Source organism: Meles meles, chromosome 7 (assembly GCF_922984935.1).
Source record: "Meles meles chromosome 7, mMelMel3.1 paternal haplotype, whole genome shotgun sequence".
NCBI classification, from domain to species: domain Eukaryota; kingdom Metazoa; phylum Chordata; class Mammalia; order Carnivora; family Mustelidae; genus Meles; species Meles meles.
Window position 1 is genome coordinate 79,929,579 of NC_060072.1, and position 6,000 is coordinate 79,935,578.

At 42.5% G+C, this 6,000-nt stretch overlaps 1 pseudogene; it reads left to right on the top strand.

Moving 5' to 3' along the window:
- The window catches only part of LOC123946380, a 72,048-nt pseudogene extending 66,579 nt beyond the window's left edge, over positions 1 to 5,469 (top strand).
- The last annotated feature ends 531 nt before the right edge of the window (positions 5,470 to 6,000 follow it).

Sequence of the window (6,000 nt, forward strand, 5' to 3'; positions counted from 1 at the left end):
AAATTTTTTGTAAACAGAATACAACCTAAGTACCTTAAATGGTTTTTTAAATCCGCTTCAAATGCAGCTATTGAAGTTACAGGATCCTTTGACTTATGTGAAGGATGTATTCCATGTATAATTAAAATTTGGTTGATGGGAGTCTACCTCCCACGGATTGCCACACTTAAGCCACATGCATATTCACACACTAACTACACCCTGGCACCAGCATTTGGATATTCCTGTCACACCATCAGAAGACACAGCAATCATTCTGTCATTTGAAATCTGGAGTGAACGCAGGACCGCACAACCACCCAGGCAACGTTACAAAGAGAATCACCAAAATAAGATGCAAAATTATGGGCATAAAAATAAATCTCTCTCTCTCATATGATTTCACTCTTGGACTCCCTCTTTCCATACATTCTGTATCATCAGGTGGGATGGGATCCTGAGCAAGTACATTTTTGCATCTTCCAAAAATTCTACGATGCAAAAGTACACCTTTTATAATTATGTAGTGGAGGCTTTGCATGAGGTATATGCAAATATCTGGGGCTCCCTGGCAAACCTGTGGGGTCAGACTTCCAATATGTGTTTACGCAAAGACTCGAGAAGACTTCTCAGAGAAAACAACATAAAACAGAGACAAGAATAAGTCTTGAGCCAGCGAATAAGCCACTGTCATTAGAACAGAGGGATGATCCTGAGTACAACCTGCTGTGCATTTTTTGGATGTGTCTGCCAACTTTAGCTTCATATCTGAGTTCTCTGAAGAAATGGTCACTAAAATCTCCGTGTTACTGAATATTCTTTATGATGTTGGGGCACGAGTCACCCAGATTCCTCATACTGGGTATGGCATGAAAGCAAATATTCTCCCCACATTTCCGATGCCACTGCCTTAGCCTCAGAAAAAAATCTAGGAGAAGACTGTAGTACCCAGCAAGAGGTAGTTGAGTCTGGAAGTCACAGGGAAAGATGCTGATCTGGGAAGAGAAGTGACTCTCCAGAAGCAGTGGTTTTGCACAATGATTCTCGAAGGAAAAGCGAGGGTGTCCACCAGCTGGGAAAGGCACCAGGTGGACGCAGCAGAGAGGAGTCCAGAAGCAGTGTCAGGTGCAGTGGTGTGGCCGGGAGACATGGTAAGCTGCTGGAGGGAGAGAGTGCGAGGACAAGACAAATAAAACCCCAAGCCCCATGGGAACATGGGACACACTCCTTCAGGACTCCCAGGAAAAGACAGAAAGAGTTTTCAAGAGACTGGAGCAAAACTCAGTGAAACGTAGAGGTGCGGAAGTATATCTCAGTGTCTCACACAGGGTAGGCATTCCAACTTTTTCTTATACAAGTGTGAGTGTGACTCCGGCAGGTATAGAAGATGACAGAAAATGAGAGAGACTCGTGATTATGAATTCTCTAAACAGTGTTACAATCTGTCGAGGACATTTCTGTCTGCTGATCCTTGCTGTGCTCTCTCTAGCAGTGATTTATCAAACCACATGTAATGGATTCCTGGGATTCAGCCGGAAACGCCTCAGAGGGAAAGTGAAGGTCTGTGGGAAGGGCTCAGGTGTGATCCCAAAGTGATTTTGCTGGAGGGGGAGAAAGATCTTCTCAACCTAAGACAAAGTCACTGCTGCACGGCACTATAATTCTAGATAACTCATTCTCCAAAACAATAACCCTTAAAATATTTGAAGACACTTGTCACATCTCTGCTTAGTCTCTTCTCCTGAGGCGAAACACCTCAGACATCTGCTTCTCAGATAAGGCGGTTCATCATGTCAGTTGCTTTCTTCCATCACCTTCTGGTTAGTTAACCCGTGTCCTTTTGAATATGTGTGCAGCTGAATCAAAATTCACAGGCTTTGACTTTGATGTGTGTTTTTTTTAAGTTTGTATTATCTACAATTAATTATACGTTACTTTAGAGCCCCTGTTCCAGATCACAAGGAGGAAAATTAAACCTTCCAGATAAATCAAACTATTTCTTCCAATTTAAAATTCTGCTCCAATACACATCTCTCTAACACATCTCAGCGATTATTGGTCCACAATTGGATGTCAGTATAATACAGAAGTCACTTTGGTGATACACACACGATTTCCACAAGGCAAGGAAGGCAAAATTAGCACTGTAACCATCAGCAGGAAGAGAAAATCCCCTCAGCTTGATGGGTGTAGAAGCAAGAGCCTTCTAACCTGCACTTTAAGAAAATTAAAAGCAGTTATCTACTAAAGAATTGTGGGGTCTTTTGTTTGTTTGTTTTTGATGAGTATCTCTACCCAGGACTCCTACCCCTTGCTCAGGACTCCAGTCCCACCTGCCTGGTCTCAACACAACAAGACTGTGCCTTTGCAATACTTTTTCCCAGAATTTTTACTCCCCGAGCCAGCCCACGGCCCCTGATCCACCTGCCTGCCTGGGCAGTCATGTTCACTATGAAATATACATGACTGTTACGTTAGTGCTCCGGTTTTGAGTCATTTAGCCCTAAAGTTATTTTTCCTACAAATCGTGCTGTTCTTCTTGAACAATTGTACAGATTGAGAGGTTTTGTAGGCACAGGTGTGTATGGAGTTATAACAAAAAGACCCATGTCTCATTCAATCAACTCCAAGTTTAAACTCTCCATATAAGGGTATTTCTCCCCTCTTGAAGGAATCCCCACCCCTGCCTTCTGCCCTTTCTGACTTGTCAGTTCAAAGACAGCTTTTGTATCCTAATGGCAGTGGAGATGGGCAGGGGCCTCTGATCTCATTCAGTGCTGTATCTGGGCCATCACGGTCCTCTGACGAGATGTTCTCTTCCACCTGGTTTCGGGTCCTCTCAGCTGGCCTAGGGTGCCCCATCCTCTTTCTAGATATCGTGCAAGCACCCACTGCTGAAAAACCTGGCAACCTCCTATTGTCTTCAGTTGCAAAGACCCAGCAGTATGCTCTCTGCCATCTGACCGCAGAGCTTGGCTTGTCTGTATGCCTCCCAGACTTTCTCCATTCCCCTACTAGCCCATGGCCCTCCACCTAGACGCCTCCCTCTACCACGCTGTTCTTCTGCTTTGCACTGTGTCAAACAACAGCATGGCAGGAACTTTTGTTGTATCTTACCTTCCACCTTCTCTTATAGCTCTATGGTCAGACTGCCACAGTCCACACTTAATACATAAAGGGAAACATCTGAATGTTTGAAACCCCTCTTGCGTCTCCACAAAGTTTGGCTTTCAAGATTATTATCTCTCTACAGGTTCAAGAAGACTCAAATTTGAGTCTTGATACTAAAAAATATTTCCCCATTTTTCTAGGCTGTGATTTTTCTTTCCCCCGAAATAATCAATATGACCAGTGATTTGGGGTGGAGGAGCTCTGGGACACTGAGAAACTCAGCAGCATCAGGAACCAAGATACTTCGGTTTGATACATTTCAAAAGTTCATCAAGGTTCCATGTGATGTCCACAACTGAATATGGAGGTCTGACCAACAGAGTTCGGTGGGACTAGAGCTGAGAGTGAACTGGCCTCTACAAAGGGTATTCCTTTTGGATCACCCATGTCATTTTTTTGGAGTCATGTGACTGAGTTCAGTAGCTTCTGGGAAAGGAGAGATATGACACACACACACCCCTTGGGTCCCCAGGATGGCCACACTAGATGTTTCCTGAGCCAAGGATGCTGCTGGGATTTCTCCATCTGCTATTTTCCTTGCCCTGAGCAATCGGCCTCTGCTGATCTGTGGCCCTGGGTATCTATTATTTTTATCTGCTCTGTTACCTTATGCCTTCATGTTCCTTTGTTCACAGAAGCTCCATGCAATTGCCAAGCATAGGAAACAAATGATATAGTCATCCCTGTTACAGAGGGGCCCAAGCCTCTCCACACTGGGCACCATGGTCAAGAAGCACCCGGCCCTTCAGGTGCTTCAAGGAAGCAGGGAGGGAAGCACCTGACCCTTCAGTAGGGAAGGCTGATAGACCACTCACTAAAGGATCTTGCCAGTCTGTTCTGCTCCCCATGGAGCACCTTCTAGCACCTGTGCCCACTGACCAAATACTCCCATAATTTGTTCTTTGGTTTTGATTAATAAACTTCTGGAAGAGGGTTTTGACACTAGAAAGGAATATACTCATGCAAACCTACAACACATAAAATTCTCCACCCTTGTGTACAAATTCCACAATTTCTTCTACATCTACATGGTCTTATGCCCAGTTGGTAAACATAGAGTAGCCAATACAGATGGATGGGAAAGATGGGGTGAAGGTTTACCCAGGTCTCTCAGCAAGCCTGGAGACTTTGTCTTCCACTCTTTGTAAATCAGCTTCGTGTGGTCAATTCTCTCCACACGAGATGGGAAAAATGAGTTTCATAAGAAAAAGCCGAAGCTGGAGAACCGAGATGAATCAGAACTCCTCACTGTTCTGATGGTTGGAAGGAACAAGCTTTTTCCAAAGAAGACAATCCCAGAGGACTCTTGGAGGAGAGCAGTTTTGCAACTTTGTTCCCAAAATATAGGGAAGCTTACTTGAAAGAGTGCTGGCCATTGGTACAGAAAGCCTTGAATGAACATCATATTAATGCAACCCTGGACCTGATCGAGGGCAGTATGACTGTGTGTACAACAAAGAAGACTTTTGATCCATATATCATCATTAGGGCCAGAGACCTAATAAAACTTTCAGCAAGGAGTGTTTCATTTGAACAGGCAGTATGAATTCTTCAGGATGATGTTGTGTGTGACATCATTAAAATAGGTTCATTAGTGAGAAATAAAGTTTTGTAAAAAGAAGACAACACCTCACTGGTCCTAAAGAATCTACATTGAAGGCTTTGGAACTCTTAAACTGTTATATTATGGTTCAGGGAAACACGGTTTCAGTCATTGGGCCTTTTAGTGGCTTAAAAGAGGTTCGAAAAGTAGTTCTAGATACTATGAAGAATATTCATCCAATTTATAACATTAAAACCTTAATGATCAAATGAGAGTTGGCTAAAGATTCTGAATTAAGATCACAAAGTTGGGAAAGATTTTTGCCACAGTTCAAGCACAAGAATGTGAATAAACACAAGGAACCAAAGAAAAAAACTGTCAAGAAAGAGTACACACCATTCCCACCACCACAACCAGAAAGTCAGATTGATAAAGAATTGGCTAGTGGTGAATATTTTCTGAAGACAAGTCAAAAGAAGCGACAGAAAATGGAAGCCATAAAGGCTAAACAAGCAGAAGCTCTTAGTAAGAGACAAGAGAAAAGAAACAAAGCTTTTATTCCACCTAAAGAAAAACCAGTTGTGAAACCAAAGGAAGCTTCTACTGAAAATAAAATTGATGTGGCCACCATCAAGGAAAAGGTTAAGAAAGCAAAGAATAAGAAACTGGGAGCTCTTTCAGCTGAAGAAGTTAAGCTTAAAATGGAAGCAGATGAAAAAAAAAAAAGAAGAAGAAGAAATAACATTAAAAAACAACCCTGGATGAGAACTCTTTAAGCCATCTCCTTTTTTTTTTACAGTATACACACACACACACACACATATATGTGTGTATGTATATATATATATATATATATATATATATATATATATATAGTTTTTTTTGGTTTTGGATTTTTAAAAATTTTTAAATTTATTTTTTAATTTTTTTATAAACATATATTGTATTTTTATCCCCAGGGGTACAGGTCTGTGAATCTCCAGGTTTACACACTTCACAGCACTCACCATAGCACATACCCTCCTCAATGTCCATAACCCCCCTCCCCCTCTCCCAACCCCCACCCAGCAACCCTCTGTTTGTTTTGTGAGATTAAGAGTCACTTATGGGGGCGCCTGGGCGGCTCAGTGGGTTAAAGCCTCTGCCTTCGGCTCAGGTCATGATCCCAAGGTCCTGGGATCGATCCCCACATCGGGCTCTCTGCTCAGCAGAGAGCCTGCTTCCTCCTCTCTCTCTGCCTGTCTCTCTGCCTAGTTGTGATTTCTCTCTGTCAAATAAATAAAATATTTTAAAAAAAAGAGTCACTT